General features: G+C 44.3%; 1 long non-coding RNA gene across 1 annotated transcript in view; it reads right to left on the bottom strand.

Moving 5' to 3' along the window:
• Positions 1-1,642: 1,642 nt before the first annotated feature.
• Positions 1,643-20,361, bottom strand: part of LOC143830208 (uncharacterized) — a 38,941-nt gene continuing 20,222 nt past the window's right edge. Inside the window, exons 2-3 of the long non-coding RNA XR_013228382.1 lie at positions 4,463-4,498; positions 1,643-2,934 (exon numbers count right to left, since the gene is read on the bottom strand). This is a non-coding gene — a long non-coding RNA (uncharacterized LOC143830208). The remainder of the gene's footprint in view (positions 2,935-4,462; positions 4,499-20,361) is intronic.

Below are 20,361 nucleotides of genomic sequence, written 5' to 3'. Positions count from 1 at the left end.
GAAATGTGATGTCTAGGGCTGACAACTCTGGGTTAGGAAATTCCTGGAAATTTGGGAAGGGCAGAATTTGAAGAGGGGAAGAACCTCAGCAAAGTTCAATTATCATTGAGTCTACCTTCCAAAACTGTCTTTATTTTTGTCTGGGGAAACTAATCCCTGTCACCAAAAGATAAACTATGATTCTGGGAGAATTCCAGGCCCAAATGAACTTGTTTTCCTCCTGTCTAGAATAACTGTGATCCACACTTGTACATCGAATTCCATTGAATTAGTATGCAGAAAGAAAACTTTATTGACTCACTTACAAGTACAAACTAAGGAGTCTGTCAGCATGAACCCAGGGTCTTCGTTTTAGACCCTTGACTGTATGCCCCACTGTGGTTGGTCAAGGTACCACTGGCCCACAGCTTACATTTAAGGTTGTCTGACAAGACAACCTATTCTTGTTGACTTGAGGGAGCCGTAAATGCAAATCTCATGCCACTAATATCCATTCCCAGATACTGGCAGGAGTTGAACCGATTGCCCTCACACACAGCGTAAAAGTCACTTCTTATGGTTTTATCATGCATGGCAATAAAACTTCCTATTGATTTTAGAAAAGTTAATAATAAAACATAGTCTCGTTGCTGCACTACTCGTTAGATGAGACTGTGATCCTATCCAGGGTCTTCCTATCCCAGCAGTTAAAGACTAAAGGCCTAAGCCAACCACAGTGTCTTCTACTTTTCTCCATGTGACTCGTCTTCAGTATCCTCTTCTAAACTGTTTACAACTTGCTTACTTGAATTGTAGCACTAATACTGAACAGTAATCCAAATGACCTCTTAGCAGAGAAAGGACAGTGAGTAGATAGGTGCTGCCATTTTCTGAGCAGGACAGAATGCTTCTTCCCAACACCGGCCTCATAATGCAGAGTTACTGCTGGCACATTTTCCATTCTATGCTTAGATGTGTGCTTTTCCTTTGGGGTAGCTGTCTATGTTTCTCATTGCTCGTGCTTTATCTTTAGCATAACATCACCTGGGAAACACCACGAGAAACAATGGAAATAGCACAGTGATCCCTGGCATCGTGCTTCAGGACTGATTCTGTGGTGTCTCAGCATCGCCTCTACTGAATCACCCTCCAGATTTCCTGATGCACTCATGTGTTCACTCTGAGTTACCAACACAGTGAAGTCACCGTTTGCAAAATGTGGATGAATCATGGGAGAATGGGAAGATAGCAAATCTCCCTGTGAAGAAGCATCTGAAGCATCAGCTGACAGAACTTCAGACTTTAACTGATGAGTCCTGGAAAATACTCTAGCTTCAAATACTTTATTAGGCAATCAGTAATCATTTAGCATGGAAAGATGTGTTATACTTTAAAGAAAATCCCTTGGATGGATTTGACCCACAGAGATTTCAAAAATCACTGATTGCAGACATCAGAGCGGACCACTTATCCCAAGCCTTTCTTGTACTTTGTTCATGTTCATGCACAGAATAATCACATGCTTCACAGGCATCACAGGAAGGGTTGGGCTCTTCTGGCTTTGCTTATATTTCTTACTACTATTTAGGGTTAAATAATGTTTTTAAAAAAATTAATGCTTATATTTAATAGAGTAATGGAATCTGACCTGGTGGTTAGTCTGGAAGAAAACTGAATTTTTCACCTTATTTCACCTTCATTCATTCATTCATTCATTCATTCATTCATTCATTCATTCATTCATTCATTCATTCATTCATTCATTCATTCATTCATTCATTCATTCATTCGATTTGTATCCCGCCACTCTCCAATGGGCTTGTGGTGGGTAACATGGTCTTAAAACCCCAGTAAAACACCCCCATTAAAAGACTTAAAAATGCTATTAATTCAACGTTCTTCATGATATCATACACAATCTGCAACACTCCTGCAAAACTCCTGCAAAAATCACTTTGTTGTAGCCCTTTTCGGGAAATCCAGAAAAGTGGATTCCCCCTTAAAAAACCACTAGACTCTTGAGAACAACCTGCAACACATCTGAAAAAAGACATGTGCGTTCTCAATGTAGAGGTAGAAAGAATGTCCTTCCCCCACTCTCACCCCCAAGTTTCCGGAGACGCAATCGCCGTTTTTTTCCTTAGACCAGGGAAAGCAACGAACGAGCGAGGCTTCTCTGGCTAAAGTCCCTCCACAGAAGTGCTTAACAGTAAAACTAAGCTCCCTACTGCAAGTGTCTTTAAGGTTCCCAAGCACAATACAGCCCCCTGTTCGACACTGCCCAGAAATTTTGGCCACAAATTGCACCCATCGGGGGGGGGGGGGAGGGTTACTTGAAGAGCGTGTAAATGATTAAGCACCAGCTCCTACGCCAGCAAAAAAGGTCTTTCTGAGACAATGAATGAAGAAATATTCATTGCAACTGGTGTGTTTGGGTTTTTAAAAAACAGTTTTTAAAGGGAAAGGGGCTTTTTGGGAGCATGAACACAACAGTTCATTGGCTGTTCTGTTCGATTGATGGCCAGGGGCGGGAAGAAGCGTGGGAAAATATTGCTTCCTTTGTTGCGATTCCAGCAAGACCGGAAACATGTGGGGAATGAATACAACGCTACTGGGACTTCAATATTCCACTAGAAATAAAGTTATGCGGAATGACGAAATTTCACTATTAAATATAGTGTTTCTGCATACTGCAAACATTCAGCAAAATTGGTCCTTGTGCGGAATGGCCCTTAATGACTAGTCAGTCAAGCAATGGACGGGCTGAGGGGCACCATTGTTGGGCTGTGTTTAGAGCATCAGTTGGCCTTCATCTGGCCCTATTTATGCAGTTCTGATTTTTGTTGCGAGAGGATAAAGACTGCCCCACTCTCTATGTCCTTGGATTTCCATGCACAGTTCAGTGTAGAGTAAGTAGTCTGTTCATCACGGCAGATATCTTGTAGCATAGCAGCCCTACAAAAGCAAACATGGGTGATTGATACCTTGTGTATTTGTTAGAACAAATAACCTGCTGCAGTTTTTCTTTGTCCCATTTTATACACATTAAAACAGTTTCACAGCATAAGATCTAGAATACAATGCAGCAAACAAGAACACTAAAATGCTCCCTCTTAACTATCCAGCCAGGAGCTATAAAATAAGAGTAGGCTTCTATCAATGACCCAGAACAAGTTTACACACCTACCTCATATACTCTGTATTAATATCTGTCATCTGGATTACACAATCCATATTCCTTCAATTAAATTGACAATGATTTTCTATAAACTGGTTAGTTTAACCAGAGAGTAAGGGAAGAAAAAATGGGGAAGGAAACAGCTATGCCTCAGATGCCAACAGTCACTGAAAGGGAGGAGGAATTGAAGAGAAGGGCAGGCTCTGCCTTTTTATAGTGTCAACAGTGGTGCTACTATGCAGCAGAAGCCAAGGTTTGAAAATTGTACAATTGTATGGTGGAAAAAGTGGTAGATGGCAACTAGCAACCCAATTCAGAACGAAGGCACAGTTGCTGCAGAGTGCAGGGAAGACTGGGATGCATTTATAAATCCACCCTACTGCATAGCTATCTATAAATTTGAAAAGTCTGATTTAAGCACATGTAAATTGATAGGAGCCTCTTGTGGCACAGAGTGGTAAGCAGCAGAAATGCTGTCTGAAGCGATGTCCATGTGATTGGGAGTTTAATCCCAGCAGCCAGCTCAAGGTTGACTCAGCCTTCCATCCTTCCGAGGTTGGTAAAATGAGTACCCAGCTTGCTGGGGGGTAAACGGTAATGACTGGGGAAGGCACTGGCAAACCAGCCTGTATTGAGTCTGCTTGCACAGGGGATACTTTTATCTTTACCTTTGAAGTGATATTACTGCCTCTTGCAGTTTGCACCAACACTGGGAGAGGAGCACCTTACATAAAAATTTGTCCATGACAGAGAATGTGAATTGGGACTGTATATGAGATTATTCTTTCTAAGGAGGTACACTGTATTATCAGAGGAGGCATGAGCTGTTCTCTGGCTGAAAGATACAATCTGCAAACACTTACCAAAATCGGATAGAAAACACAGAAATTAGCACTGAAAACGTGTTTTCTGTAAAAAATAATGAAAATGAAAACATAATAATGTAAATGAGCAAATCAACAAAATGAATGCATTCATACATAAAAATGGCATATCCCTATTGATTTGTTGCCTCTGTTAGTGACAAGGAAACAACACGGAAACATGCCTAAAGGAGAGCAAGGAGAATGTGGTGCAGGACTCCACCTCAAGGCAGCCTCATGGCAGAAAAAATGTTGAGTTCCATACCCAGCTCCAGGGTTCCTTGTGAGGCCTCGGATCATTGTGCTGCCTTTCATGTCCTTGTACAACCCTCATTCCTGGGAGTATTGAGGAAGAGTGGGGAAACCCTTGTTTTTATATAATTTGAGTTATCCTGATTTTTCTGTTGCTAGCATGTAAAATGATACTGTGGTTCTAACCTACCTTTTCAAGAATCAGCTGCTGATCCACTTCTTGGACCTTTGACAAGAGAAAGCAGTGGGTAAGACAGCTGCATTTTCCTTTGCCTTTTCTTTTAGAAACTCTAAAAATATTTTGTCTGTGATTTTATTTGTTCTGTGAGAATTTTTAAATACCCTTTTCCTGCTGCTTTTGTAACGTGGAGAACATAAGGACCGATTCCACATGTGGAATTCAGCCCAGGCCATTGTTCAGTCGGTCGCAGGGCTAATGCCCAATTCCAGACAACATTGGCACTAGTCCTGGGTGGTCCTAGGCCTGGTGCAACTCAGGTGCTCAGTGGGCTCATGGCAAGGGAACACAGATTCTTCTGCATTACCTTCCTTGCCACGGGGTTCATCAGGGCCTATATCGGGTCAGGGCCATCTGGCAGGGAAGAGGTGGGCCATCCTGGCCCAACTCCTCCCCACCCACAGCCAAGTACAGATCCCAGAAGAGACATAAAAAAATGCCCCAGGCGGCTCTGCAATCTCACTTCCTTAAAAATAAATGTCCCTGACGGCAAAAGCCATAAATGCCCTTTTTCCTGGTGGACAGTTAGAAAGTGTCAGGAACCAAGCACCAAGCACAGACAACACCACCGGGCTTCAGGGTGGAAGCTTTACGTAAGAAGTCTTTATCTGGAAAGTCAGCCGAGTAGAATCCACATGTTGCACATGGTCACAGACCACGGGTTTTGACAGAGACACTGTTACAGGGAATGGGGGAGCCTATATACCTCAGCCGTGGGAAAGGGACAAGGCGGGAAACCAGGGAAGGCGGGAACTGGGCATTCACACAGGAAAGCCAGAGCACATCGTCCTTTGATATGGAATAGCGCTAAGGCCATTTCCCCCAACTGTTGTTGTGGGCTCCAAAGACAGATAGTGAGGCACTGAAGGAACCAAGGGAAGCCTTTGATATGTGAGCTAGGAGAGAGGGGAGGGAGGGGTGACGCTCTGAGCTCCCTCAGAGATGCCTCAGAGAGTCCCAGGAGGTATCAGGGAGAGGAATAGAGGAATTGGGGCAGGAACCAGGGGTTCATGACAGAAAGTGGTACTGAGAGCTAGTTGTGGTCCACCTCCATTAAAACATGATGCCACGGTCAAATTTTGTGTTGTGGATGGGATAACCATCCCACTCTGAACTTGGCAGAACTCAAATGAGCATTCAAAAACACCTATCTTAAACATCTCTGATGTCAACACACCACGAGGATACACAGAGTTTCAAATGAAATGGCAACTGAATTTTGGTTTGTTTGTTTATATTCACATTTATTTACTGCCACTCACGGACCCTGCCGACTTGTGGCAGCTTACAATAAAAAAATTTAAAACTCTATACAATTCTTGTTGTTGTTGTAGTTGTTGGGTGCAAAGTCGTGTCTGACCCATCGCGACCCCATGGACAATGATCCTCCAGGCCTTCCTGTCCTCTACCATTCCCTGGAGTCCATTTAAGTTTGCACCGACTGCTTCAGTGACTCCATCCAGCCACCTCAATCTCTGTCGCCCCCTTCTTCTTTTGCCCTCGATCGCTCCCAGCATTAGGCTCTTCTCCAGGGAGTCCTTCCTTCTCATGAGGTGGCCAAGGTATTTATTTATTTGTTCGTTTGTTTGTTTGTTTATTCATTCATTCATTTATATACTGCCCTCCACGAGGGTTCATTTGAGTTTCATCTTCAAGATCTGGCCTTCTAAGGAACAGTCAGGGCTGATCTCCTCTAGGACTGACCGGTTTGTTCACCTTGCAGTCCAAGGGAGTCACAAGAGAGGTGGATACAGCTGATTAAGTAGAATTATTCTTTAAATTCAAAGTCATAATACTAGAGACATTTTCTACAATTGTCTATGATTTATGAGAGGGAGAAAAAACTCTTCCCAACAGCCATGACTGAAGGATTGCAGGTATAGTGTTGCAACCATTGAAATGACTAATTGTTTTAGAAGTGTAATTATTGGTGTTACTTTTATTATTTTAGAATGTTTTAATGGTATTTACTTGGCTCAAAGTCTAGTGCCTAGGGATGCAATGGGCACTAGCAGCGGGAGTGCACGACTGGTGTGGTGTTGCCCTACCTGTGGTCAGTGTTGGCAGCTTGCTCAACGTTGGTGGCAGGCAGCCGGGCCACCACGTGAGCTGGTAGCTGGCTGGCCAGATTGGTGGCCTGGCCACAGCAGCATAGCTGGTATTGGTGGAAGGCGGCTGGCCAGATCAGCACCCTGGCCAGGGCAGTGGGGGAGTGCTCTCCCCTGTGGCCAAGGAGCAACTGGTAGCTGCAAGTGCACCTTGCAGCCAGTTTCTTGGGGTGGGTGCTCCACGGGCTGGCCCAAACCTGGTGTGCCCAGCTTTGCTGGGTGCTTCTGGATTGGCCCGTGCAGCCGGAAGCAGCGGCTGGACACCGGATGTGTCCTGGACACTGCTCTGCCCACAGTGGCTCTAACAAAATATTAGAGCCACTAATGGTTTACATGATTTTATAATTGTATCGATCACTGGATCTATGTTGTTACCCACCCTGAGCACTTAGGAAGTGTGGGTTATAAAATTATTTATTTGATTTACATTGGTTTGTATGCTATTCGGGGGTCAGAAAATGTGGTAGGTTCATTTAAATAAAATAAAGGCTGAAACATCAAGTGACTAATAATTCCTGAGTTATATTACTGTGCTGCGAGAAAGTGTAGTTACTATTGCACAAGCAAAGGGAATTGGCCCAAACCTCATAGTCAGGGCAATATCAGCTCTTGATGTTCTTGCATTAATTTTGTTTTCTCTGTGGTACATTGCCTTATTTGTGGTACATTGCCTTATGTGAACAAGGTAAAGGTACTTGTGATCCCATCATGAAGCTCTTCTTATTCTGTTGGTACAGTTTTTCCTGACAGGGAGAAGACCGGTCATCTGCCCCATATATGTGTGTATTAGCACAAAATGTCATTTCTGTTGTTGCAAAGAGGATGTTTAACATTGGGCTGTAAATGGGCTTATCAGCAGAGGTCGAAACTCCTTTGTGACTCACTACACAGAACCAGTCCTCTCAAGATGTCCTGATAAGGGGTTTAAGAAGACTAGTGAAGCCACACAAACATCTGAAGAATTTCTGATGATACTTTGCGTGGATATATCCTGAAATATGGACTGTATTGGGGAAAGCAGGAATTCCATAGAGGAAAGTTTGCTTTATGCTGTAGATATGCAAACCATGAAAACAATTATCTGCATTAAAAAAATGAAATGTGTGAAGCAACTCAGCTAACAGCATTTTAAAGGACAGATTGCTGCTGAAGTGAATGTTGCTCACAAATCATAGAAGGGAGATGCAACATGAGAAGCTGTAGCCTAGTTGTCTAGGACTCTTCTGGGTCACAGAGCCCTGAAATGGTCTTTAGAACCTCAGCATCTGCCCTTAAGAGATAATAGGTTTTTTATCTTCATGGTGCAAAAACACAGATTTTCCGTTTCCCCAAGATGTTTCATGATTAAAGGTGGTCTGGCCGGTGACTTCAAGTTCCACAGTCATGTGCTTCGGCCATGGTCCATTGCTAGTACTATCCTAAGCAAAATCACTGAAATCAACAGAAAGGCAAAATACTGCTAAGGATCACAGTGGTCTGTGTTAGAGTTGATGGATTTCAAAGTTGTAACCATTCCGCACAGCGCTAATGTTGCCGAAGTGTTACTATTGTGTAATGCTATTCATTTTGCGTTATTCAAGACGTCGTACACAATCTTCAACACTCCTGCAACACTCCCGCAAAAATCGCTTCATTGTAGCGATTTTTGGGGAATCCATAAAAGTGGATTCCCCCTAAAAAAAACTGCTTGACTCTTGAGAACAAACTGCAACACATCTGAAAAAGACATATGCGTTCTCAAAACAGCAGTAGCAAGCATGTCCCTCCCTAATCTCTCACACCCGAGCTTCCGGCGTCCCAATCGCCATTTTTCCCCCTTAAACCAGCCAAAGCAACAAATCAGCAATGCTTCTATGGCTGAAATCCCTCCACAAACAATTGTCCGTAAAGTTTCTGAGCACAATACAGCCCCCCGTTCGACACTGCACTAATTTTGGCCAAAAATAGCACTGGGGGTGGGGGATTTTTTTTTTTTAATTTCAGAATGTGTAAATGAATAAGCGCAGGCTCCTAAGCCAGCAAGAAAAGGTCTTTCTGATACATCGAATGAACGAATATGCATTGCTACTGGTCTTTTTGTGTTTTTAAAAAACGTTTAAAAAGGGAAACACGAACACAACAGTTAATTGGCTGTTCTCTTTGATTGACGGCCAGGGGAGGGAGGAAGTGCGAAAAAATATCGCCTTCTTCGTTGCGATTTCGGCGAGACCGGAAACTTGTGTGTTACGATAGCAGCGCTAGTGGGAGAGCCTTTTTTCGATTGAACTGGCTGTGTGCGTTATCGAGACCTGCTGCTTTTGCTTCCAGCGCTTTTCAATAGCACTCAGACTTAGCAAAATGGCCCATTGTGCGGAATTGCCCTTAGTTTCTACCTTTGCCCTTTCCCCTTTCTAGCTAGTTGTCTCTTCTCTTCAGAAAAAAGAATAATTCTAAAATATATAATTCCAACCACAGAATTTGAATTTTTCAGGTAATAGAATTTGGAAAATATATTGCAGGATTGAATCCGCCAGTTACTGGGCTAAATTTCATGGCACTTGAGTTCTCTTTCCAGCTTTCCTCTAAGACTATGAATAAATCGATCAGCACTAATAGTGTAAGTTACAGTGATTTCATTTACCCCCGAGGAAAAGTCCTTAAGATTATACGTCCTTAGAATCAAGTCATATGGCTCAGATTATATTTCAACTTCCTGTCAATTCAGTGTGGATAATATCGCTCGTCTTAATGAAATAAGAAATTTAAAACAAATTTGAATAACAAGACAGTAAAGAACTGGGAATCATAGAATAAGCACTGAACGGATGGAGCTATGAAAATGAAGAGTTCCTGTGACATTATTTCTTTGCAAGAGGTCTGGTGGCAAATTACCTGAGCAGCAGGTTACATTAAACAAGTAACAGGAGGATAAAATTAATATGAACACAAACAAGATTAATATGAACACAAAAGAATGCAGCCATTATCCCGGGGGAAAAGTTTACCACAGGCTATGTCAAAAGAACAATCAGCAGAAGACCTCTAGTGAGCTGCTTTGAGCCATCTTGCATAAAGGAAATCACATCTACTATAGAAATAAGCTGTTTTTTCAAGACTGTGCAGGATGTCCATGCAATGCTATCACTGGTAGGTTCTATAGCAGTCCCCATGCCTTGGCAAACAATTGCCCAAGCAGAAGGACATCTGTTGGATTCACTTTCATACTTTTGTATGACAGGCTACTTACTATAAGGTGTAAAACATCCTCTTCATGAGCAGAGGAAACCTGCATGCAGTTTACGATCCAATTATGCACATGTATGTGTAACAGAATAGCAATATAGATATAGATATAGATGTATGGGGGAGGAGAGGGTATAATGTGAAATGTTAATTGCAAAATATTAAGTTACAACTGGATATTGCTTCTCTGCGACAGTTTCTTTGCAAAATGTAGCTGTGGAACCTTCAATCTGCAGCAAAAAAAAAAAAAAAAAAACAGTCCAGGGAGGGAGAGGGGTTTCTTAATCTTCTCCCCATGATGATTTTCCTGCTAAAATGTGCTCCCCTAAGCTGGTTTTCTCTCTGTGGGAAAAATGTAAAGTCAATTGCTATGTGACCTCTAGTGGGAGAAAAGAAGCATGCAGAACTGAGAGGAGGGAGGGAGGGAGAGTCGGCAACTGTTATTGTAGGGAGAAGGTAATAACTTGGCTGGTGTATGTGTTTTTGAAAAGCCTAGAAGTTGGCAAATCCAGGGTACTGCAATGGACTGGTTTAAGAATTATGAATTAAATCCTTCAGAAATGCAAATAATGTAGACACAGGAGGGGTGTCAGTTGTATCACTAGTGACATCATGAGCAATAGTCAGTTAGTACCATGACACATAAACATAACGCATAGTGTTCTCACAGCTTCTATGAGGAGCATCTCATTTCCCCAGAAATGATCTCTGTTTTGAGTTCTGAGAAAGTGCAGATCTGCTATTGTGAGGGACAACTGAGTTTATAATGCGTATTTTCTTCATGGGTGGGGGGGAATCTCCGTGATTTGGAAAGGCCACACACATACAACTTGCCAGCTATCTTTCGCAGACAGGGAGAAAACACTCCTTGAAATCTAGTCATAGTGAACACAAAAAGGAACACAGAGAAGTCAGGAATAGAGACACACCATTCTAGGAGAAAAGTCATCACTGACTCATATATTACATTCTGCAACAGTGATTCATGTATCAACAGTCTTTAAAAGTTTCACATAATTGGATAGGAAAAAATGTGATAAGTATATCATCTCACAACCTTTCTAGTGATGTTGAGATGTGGGGAGAGCTGAAGGGATATGGCCAATGTCTCATAACCAGAAGATCATGACAGGAAAGGGCTCCTGAGCAAAACACTGAGTTTTATATCTAAGGGCTCATTTCTTTTTAAATGGCAGGCAGAGCTATATACAAGTAAAACTACACAGTACAGCCAGAATACGTCAGGAGTGGTCAATCTATGAATGATCAGTTTTGACCAAATTGGGGTGGGAGCAGATGACCATTATTGCAATGTGACCCAAACCCTTCCTTGCTAGAAGAAGAAGAAGAAGAGTTGGTTTTTATATGCTGCTTTTCTCTACCCGAAGGAGGCTCAAAACAGCTTACAGTCGCCTTCCCTTTCCTCTCCCCACAACAGACACCCTATGGGGTGGGTGAGGCTGAGGAAGCCCTGATATCACTGCTCGGTCAGAACAGTTTTATCAGTGCTGTGGCGAGCCCAAGGTCCCCCAGCTGGCTGCATGTGGGGGAGCGGGGAATCAAACCCGGCTTGCCAGATTAGAAGTCTGCACTCCTAACCACTACACCAAACTGGAGGAGGAACGCATGCACATGGCCATGATGAGAACACTGTGCAGAGGACAATAAGCACAAAGAATGCTGGAGTGGCATTTCCTTTCAGAGTCTAGATTCTTATTTCTGCTTTGCTCCCTGACCCAGAGTCCCCAACCTTCCAAATTTCCTTCTTGTCCAGAAATGTATTTTTACACAAACTTCATTTTCCGTTGTATTATGTTCCCATCAATAATAGTTTCTTCAGCTGCCTGATTTTCATTGCCAATGCCTACTTTGCCACCATCTTTTAGCCATTGTTCCTTGGCCTAGCCTCCGCATCATCTAACAAGCGGCCTTTTTGGACTTGTGTGACAATTTCTACAGAGCCCTTTATTTTGTCTGTCTGTTTGTTTAGAGCATCTTCCTTTCACACCATTCTCTTCCACCATGCCTTTCTTCAGGTTCCATTGCTTCTCTGATTCCAATTTTAGCTCCTTATAGTTCCTTAGTTTTGCTACCACCTAAGATTATCCCTTTCCAATCATTAACTTCCCCCACAAAGTGAATTCTACTTTACTAATTTGTGTGAAGTTTCAGTCCCATCCAAATTAAGAATCCTACCCATTCATATTTTCTTTATTTAAATTTATAACTCACACAGTCTGCCAAAGGCAAACTCAGGGCAGCAAACAACATGTCATATCATACCACATACATTTTTTACTGTCCTTTGGAAACCATGCAATAGGTGATGGCAATTCTTGAGGGCCAATCAGAGGCTCTTCCCCACCCCCCTGCTCCTTCTCCATGCCACTTCCCAGCAATTGGTTTGAGGAGTAAGAGCTGGCAGGAGGTAAGCCAGGTAGAGCTGGGGATGCCTCCCCAGCCATGCTCTGCCATGCTCCGTGGCTCCCCCAGTCCATGTTCCCTGCCCAAGCCTCCTGGCCATGGGGGAGAGCTTGGGGAAACTATCTGGCCCAGCTCACCACCTGGCCCTGCCTGCTCTGCAGGTGCAAGGGCAAAAGGATGGAGGACAAAGGGTGACAGGGCTCCTGCAGAGCTCTGTGGCCCAGCTGATGAGCTCACCTGCCCTGTTCCACAGGGTTCTCTACCCGCCCACCATTCTATGGCCTGTTTTTAAAATAGGCTTTGCTACTAATATACTACAATACAATTAATTGGATTTAAAACATGTTACGTTTATAAAATCTAAAATCCAGAAATCTAGGGCCAGGATCCTAGGACCTTGAGGAGGATATGATTTAAGGTGTGATATAGGAGGGAGGCCAAATGGGATGTTAGCTGTTTCACTGGCCTCAACCATAGGTCTGGTGGGGAAACACAATTTTACAGACACTGCAGAATTCAGTGAGCTCTGATGTTTTCTGAGAGTTCATTCTACCAGGCAGGAACCAAGGCCATAAAGGCCCTCACTCTGGTTGAGGCCAGCCTGATTTCTTTGGGGCTGGGGACCACCAGCCTAAAGCTCTTCTGGGGACATATTTGGAGAGGTGGTCCCTTACATACAGAGTGCCTAGACCGTATATGACCTTAAAGGTCAAGACCAACACCTTAAACTTGACCCACAATACAATCGGCAACCACTGCAGTTGCTGGAGAACAGGCTGGATATGAACTCTCCATGGGGCCCTGGTTAGGACCCAGGATGCCACATTTTGTACCAACTGCAATTTCCAGATCAAGGATAAGGGAAGACCTGCATAGAACGAGCTACAGAAATCCAGTCTGGAGGTGACCGTCACATGAATCACTCTAGATTGTTTTCTGAATAACTGGAATGTTTGTGAATATTCCATGCCATTTCTCCAACTGAGCAGAACAATGTCAGAAGTCTTCCATGAGGAGCACAATACAATAGAAATGAAAATATAGTTCTAACATAAATTGTGAATGCAATTTCCTTTTTCTGCAGAGTGGTTGACTGGCATACCTGGAATAAATGTGGCAGGGCCACTGTGGGTAAAAAAATGGTTCGGCCTGTAGTCCACCAATTATTATTCCTTCTCTACATAAAACGTTATTTCAAAATGGCAGCATTTACCAGAGGTTTCCAAATAGTCACACTAGACTCATATAAGAAGAATGCTCATCTCAAGTCCAATGACAGAGAGTGATATCTTTGTAAAACAAATGGATATGGTTCTACCCTTTGCCATAGGGTGGAAGGCGAATTACAAAAAGGCAAGACATGCAAATGACAGACAATAATGAAGACCTCAATCCAAGGTATTGGGAAAGTCTTGGGAAAGTTCCTTATGTTTAGGAGTGGGATGTAACTTACATAGAAACAAATACTTATCCTAGGTGCTTTAGGCTGATCCTGCACTGAGTTGGGGGTTGGACGAAATGGCCTGTATGGCCCCATCCAGCTCTATGATTCTATAGTAATGAATCTCTAGTTTGCAAGTGCAGGAAAGGGAATGTGGTCGGTAAGTCTAGTTAGTTAACTTCCCCTTCTTTCCTGTGGTTGAGGTTGAACTGACTGAGACATCTTGTGTGCGTATCTGTGAAGGCAGCCCGCTTAATGTACAAATGGGTCTTCTGTCCTATGTGCAGGTCAAGACCTTCGCTCTCTGCACTACAGCAGTTATTTATGAATGCTTTTCTAGATGATCTGGATATGCTGCAGTATGGACATGTTCCCCATACACCATTGCTAGCTTCCCTTTCAGATGCAACAGTGGAAGAGAGACAAAATTCAGTTTCTGTTTGTGGTGCCCCGATTACAGGAACACGTTTGTGCAAGGAAAGAGGAAAGGCAGAAATACAGAAGAGACTTAGGGAGAGATGCTGACAAGCTTAATTTACCCAAATGCATTTTTTCAAGATCTGGACAATTTCAAGCAGCTCTGACTCATGATTGTTGAACACTTTGGACTGGCAACACTGAAATAAATATTCATGCACTTTCACAAAACACCTCAGCATGAAGTGGGATGACTCAAATTAAAGAGGCTAGTTAGCATGTGGACCAAACATTCACACTGAGAGAAATGTAAAGACTGTATGTCTTACCATCTTTTTGCTTATTGATACTATTGTTTACTTGGTGTCATTCTAATGATGCAATCAAAGCCTCTTGTGGCGCAGAATGGTAAGGCAGCAGACGTGCAGTCTGAAAGCTCTGCCCGTGAGGCTGGGAGTTTGATCCCAGCAGCCGGCTCAAGTTTGACTCAGCCTTCCATCCTTCCAAGGTCGGTAAAATGAGTACCCAGCTTGCTGGGGGGGTAAGCGGTAATGACTGGGGAAGGCACTGGCAAACCACCCCGTATTGAGTCTGCCAAGAAAACGCAAGAGGGCGTCACCCCAAGGTTCAGACATGACTCGGTGCTTGCACAGGGGATACTTTTACCTTTAATAATGCAATCAATTGATACTTGCCCAGTTTAATCATTATCTTACTCAGTCCTTCTTGGATAAGTGCACCAAGCTATAGAGGAAGGAGACTGTGTCCTAACCCAGCTGTTCCTTGTCCCTCCCTTTTGAAAGAAGTTTGAAATTTTGTGGCAGTCTGGGAGCATCAATAATATTTTGCATAATCCTGACAACAGCTGTGCAAGGTAGGCCAACATTATCACTGTGTTGGTACCCCTCATCCTAGGACAGAAAGCCAGACACAGCTCTGTTCCTGGTTAATCCAGGATTATAAAAAATATGCCTATATTACAGATGAGAGGAACAAAATATGAATCAATGACCACCTAGAGCACAGCTCATTCTCTTATACTGCAGTCCTAAGGAGAGGTACACCCTGCTAAATCCATTAAAATCAATGGGCTTTGAAGGGTGCAACTCTGATTATTTTATGTATAGCCCGCCACTCCCACATAGTGGTTTGTGACAGGTCACAATGGAAAAAACGCACAATAAAATCCCCCATACATTAAAACCTAGTAGGATCCCAATAAAATCCCGCTGTTAGTGGTGAAAAATAGCCCTCCTCCAATTCCTCAGGCACCATAGCACTGCCATAGAGGGCATATCTGTAGAGGGAGCCCAGTGACCTGGTTGGCTCAGGGAGAGGCCCTGATCTTATTGCCCTGGCCTCATCAGGGCGCTCTGCTTTGGATGGCACTACAAGTCACTATGCTATGCCAAGTCCTTATTGACCCATATATTTGTTGCATATCATCAACACCACAATCTGTACGCCGCCCGTGGCGCCGCGGGCACCACGGACTAAATAAAACAGTAAGGCATTCTGGGGCGGGATGTGTCCGGGATGAGGAAGGGTCCGGATTGGACCCTTCCTCAGGACAGACAATCGGAGGGACCAATCGGCACGCGCAAAGCGCCTGCCGATTGGTCCCTCTGATTCCCAGCCCCAGCAATTGTGAGCCGCGCACAGCGCGGCTCGCAGTTGCTCCCGGCTTGATGCGGCGAGAGGCCGCCGCCCAAGGAAGCCCCCGGCAGTCGCGCGGAGTGCGGCTGCCGGGGGCTCCCTGCCTGGCGGCCTGATGCGGCGAGAGGCACTTTGCGCCTCTCGCCGCATCAGGCCGCCACCTCAGACAGCCGCCGCCCACGAGAGATGAATAGCTATTCCAGAGTAGATGAAGAGCTATTCATTCAACATGCCCGCGACCACCCCACAAGGAGCTTGGGCTGCCGCTGCTGCTTAGCTTCTGGTGGGGCTGCACAGAAGGTGGGTGGGTGGGCGGGCGGGCAAGGAGGGAGGGAGGGCAGGAGGGAGGGCGGAGAGAAACCCACCCGCTGGCGGTGCCGCCGATCACACTTTGTTTCTTCTGCGCTTCACATTCCCTCCAGACAGGACAATCCATTCCCAGGCCCCTGTCTTAACAGCTACCGAGCGCATGCGACCGCGGACCGACACGGCCACACACCTGCACTGTCCCTTCATCTGCCGGTGTGCGCTGATTTCCCCTTCTCTTTGTTCCTTCCCGGATCCATGCCCTCCTGCTGCTGCTGCTGCTGTGGTATGCCACGCCTTCCCGCTGCCTCCTCCCTCCGGCCACATTTGCACAAAGCCAGGTGTTCAAACCGCCTGCTCAAGCATGACCTCCAGCACCGGCGGTGCCACCAGTGGGTGGGTTTCTCTCCGCCCTCCCTCCCTCCCTCCCTCCCTCCTCGCCCGCCCGCCCGCCCGCCTTTTCTGCAGCCCCACCAGAAGCTAAGCAGCGGCGGCAGCCCAAGCTCCTTGCACGCCGACGCCTCAACTTCCCGCCGACGCCAGGAACCACGGACCCGCAGCCTACACTTCGGACTCGCCTCCTGCTATGGGTAACAGGTCACCCACGATGCCGCCCCGCCGGCCCCAGCCCGCCCCGCCCCTGTCCCAGCATGACCCGCCAGCCTCAACAGCCCCAGCCCTGCTAGCGCCCACTGCATTCCGACTGCAGCGGGCTTATTTACTAGTATGTAATAATCTGATTTTAAAATCATTATTTAGAAGAAATCAACATGAATGTCAAGCAATGCAAGATAAAGTCCCCTGTTTCATAATTTGTTTTATTTTTTTAATTTAGATAAAAAAGAAAATCCAAAGTGCTTACTACATGGATCTTTGCTCCTCCATACTGTAACAATGACACTGTACTCAGGTTTTATAATAGTAGCAATCATATTATTAATTTAATTTCTATACTGACATCCCAGCTGACTAGCTCAAGTACAGAATTCCCTTCTGTGGCAGTCCTTTAGATTTTGTTGAATTTATTCCTTTATTGTCAATGTACAGATCTTCAGTTATTTCTAGAGGTATCCCATTCTCTTGTAAAAATAACTCTGAACTTGTGCAGACTGCTCCATACTTATGCTCACAATGCTGGAGTGTGAAAAACGGAGGGGGTTGTGAGGCATCTCCTGGGGATGGCAAACATCACAGAAGAGATATAGGCAAGATCAGAACAACTTCTTCCAAATAAAACAAAAATAATTGGTCATCTACATGTGAAGAACGTCAACTTTGTGGGGTGGTTAAGAGTGGCGGCTTCTAATTTGGTAAGCCAGGCTTGATTCCCTGTTCCCCCACATGCAGCCAGCTGGGTAGCCTTGAACTCGCCACAGCACTGACAAAGCTGTTCTGACTGAGCAGTAATATGAGGGCTCTCTCAGCCTCACACACCTCACAGGATGTCTGTTGTGGGGAGAGGAAAGGGAAGGTGATTGTAAGCCACTTTGAGACTCCTGGTAGAGAAAAGTGGCACATAAGAACCAACTCTTCTTCTTCTTTGTCTAATAGGTAGATCAGTGTAAAATCAGCTGTTTAATTTTCATTTATAAGCCCACTCTTCTCTTTAGTATTGCAAAATCCAAGTCAGGTAACAGTAATAAAAACTATTTTAAGAGACATTAAAACTGCTTTTGATAACATCTCATGCTGTCCCACTGGTGCATATTCCCAGTTTACCTAGTTTTAGACAAGTTAGAAAGAAACTCAAGTGAAAAAGGAAGGTAAGAAATATGTTCAGAATAAGGGACATTATGTGAAGAATTAAGAAATTAAGAAATAACTGCAAAATTAGTTCCCTTTTAATTTTTTTTAAAGCTCTGATACTGTGAAATCAGGAAGTAATGCACTGACTGGGAAATAAAAGAACAAGTTATGGACTCCAGAAGCTGTCTGGGATATTCATGTGAAATACAAACTTATCCACGAAGGATTACACTATGGAGGCTAAGATGGGCATTCTTCATTTCTTTTTTTATTTCTAGAAACTCCAGGCCTTTGATCCACAGACTTCTCAGGGATTTGCTACTCATAGTATCTCCACCAATGAGAATTTCCTATGTGCCAACTCTGAGAATGAACCTCTTTTTAAAGTACCAAGTAAAAGATTTTTTCCAGCAATCTTCTTTCTAAAGACATAGTTCCAAGGCAAAACATAAGATAATATTTATTTTCAGTGCTAGCACTTCTGGAGGTTCACTTGGAAGGCTACAGCTGCTGTCACTAAGAAGGGGATTTTCAGGGAATTATAAGGCAATGGAGCTGCAAGTGCAGGTTTTTAGCTACTGAGTGGATAATAGTACCTGAGGTGGATGCTACCACTGATCATAACACTTGTCTTTTCTTGGTTTCCTATCCATTGAGTAGCTGCACATCTGCAAAGTGAGGCAGCAATTGTGCCAATGTTTCTTCTACTGCTGTGGCTCAGACAGCGGACTATCCCTGGAAACAGGTCAGAGAAGGAGGCTAGCAGCAGCTAGGTCCTCCTGGGGCCTGTACAGTGAGACAGAGCAGCCTCTTTTAACATCTCAGGGGAGATTAGTGCAGGAGAAGGGAGGGCCCAGTCAGGAAGGCCAAGAATCCCCTCACTCACGATGGGCCCACCCATGAAGAGAGAGCTTGGGGAGAATCTTGGGTCAGGCCACCTCTAGGCAATCCTTTATTAGGCCAGCCCATGGAAGGCCAAGGAAGAGAGGCCAGTCTACTCCCAAGGTATTCTGGGAAAGGCACTTGGCAGAAGAAAGAGAGAGAGAGCTCCACCTCCTAACTCTAGACTGAAGATCTTCTCTGACTTGGATGGGTAGAGGGAAGCTGGAGGGTGTTGCAGTCCAGACTCCATTCTGGCACAGGGGTGGTGGTGTGTCACTGATAATGGGTTAGTGATATAACTCAGGGTGATTACGCACAGTGTTAATGTTGCTGAAGTCTTACCATTGTGTAATACTACTTTTTTAACATTACGCATGACGTCGTATACAATCTGCAACACTCCCGCAAAAATCGCTTCGTTGTAGCGCTTTTCGGGGAATCCACAAAAGTAGATTCCACAAAAGTGGATTCCCCGTTTAAAAACCGCTAGACTCTTGAGAACAACCTGCAACACATCCGAAAAAGACATGTGTGTTCTCAATATGACGGTAGCAAGCATGTCCCTCCCTAAGCTCTCGCACCCAAGCTTCCAGCATCATGATCGCCATTTTCCCCCCTTAAACTGGCAAAAGCAACTAATAAGTGATGCTTCTTTGGCTGAAATCCCTCTACAAGCAATTGTCTGTACAGTTTCCAAGCACAATACAGCCCCCTGTTCTACACTGCCCGTAATTTCGGCCAGAAATTGCACGGGTGGGGGATTTTTTTTTTAACTTTAAGAGCGTGTAAATGATTAAGCGCCAGCTCCTACACCAGCGAAAAAGGACTTTCTGATACATCAAAAGAACAAATATGCATTGCTACAGGTGTTTCCAGGTTTTTAAAAAAACAGTTTTTAAAGGGAAGCAGGAACACAACAGTTAATTGGCTGTTCTGTTTGATTGACGGCCAGAGGCAGGAGGAAGCGCGGAAAAATATCACCTCCTTTGTTGCAATTTCGGCAAGACTGGAAACTTGTGTGTTATGAGAACAGCGCTAGTGGGAGAGCCTTTTTTTCAATAGAAACGGCTGTGTGCATTACCGAGACCTGCCGCTATTGATTGCAGCGCTTTTCAATAGCGCACAGATTTAGCAACATTGCCCGTTGTGTGGAATGGCCGTCAGTATAAGGCAGCATACATACAGGCCTCTCCCCTAGTTGTTTGTGTTATGTGTGTTTATATGTTTGTATTGAATTATCTTACATGTGATTTCAGCGTTTCTCATGTTGAAATGTTTTCATGGTTGATGTATGCCTTGGGGAACCTATTTACATGGAAAGGCAGCATAGAAATTATTTAAATAAATAACAAATACATCTTGTGTGAGGAAGAGTATAATCCTTGCTGCAGAGTATAATCCTTGCTACAGCTACTGCTGTCCATTCTCTGTGCTTCAGAGTATCCAGAGCCAGTTGGACTAGCAGCAATGGGCAAGGCCAGAATTGAGACTCATATGGATTTAGGAGTTCTCTGGCACTGGTCAGCAGACATTAAGTGCTAAGCAACAAAACGTCAGGCTCCAGAGAGCAAGGTCAAATTCTGTAGGGCCTGGGACAGCTCCTAAATCCAATTGAGGTTCTTTTTAAGCTGTTGTAGACCTCATCTGAA

This window comes from Paroedura picta, chromosome 2, assembly GCF_049243985.1.
Source record: "Paroedura picta isolate Pp20150507F chromosome 2, Ppicta_v3.0, whole genome shotgun sequence".
Classification (NCBI taxonomy): domain Eukaryota; kingdom Metazoa; phylum Chordata; class Lepidosauria; order Squamata; family Gekkonidae; genus Paroedura; species Paroedura picta.
Note: the sequence above shows the minus strand (reverse complement) of the source record. Positions and strands in the feature narration are given on the sequence as shown.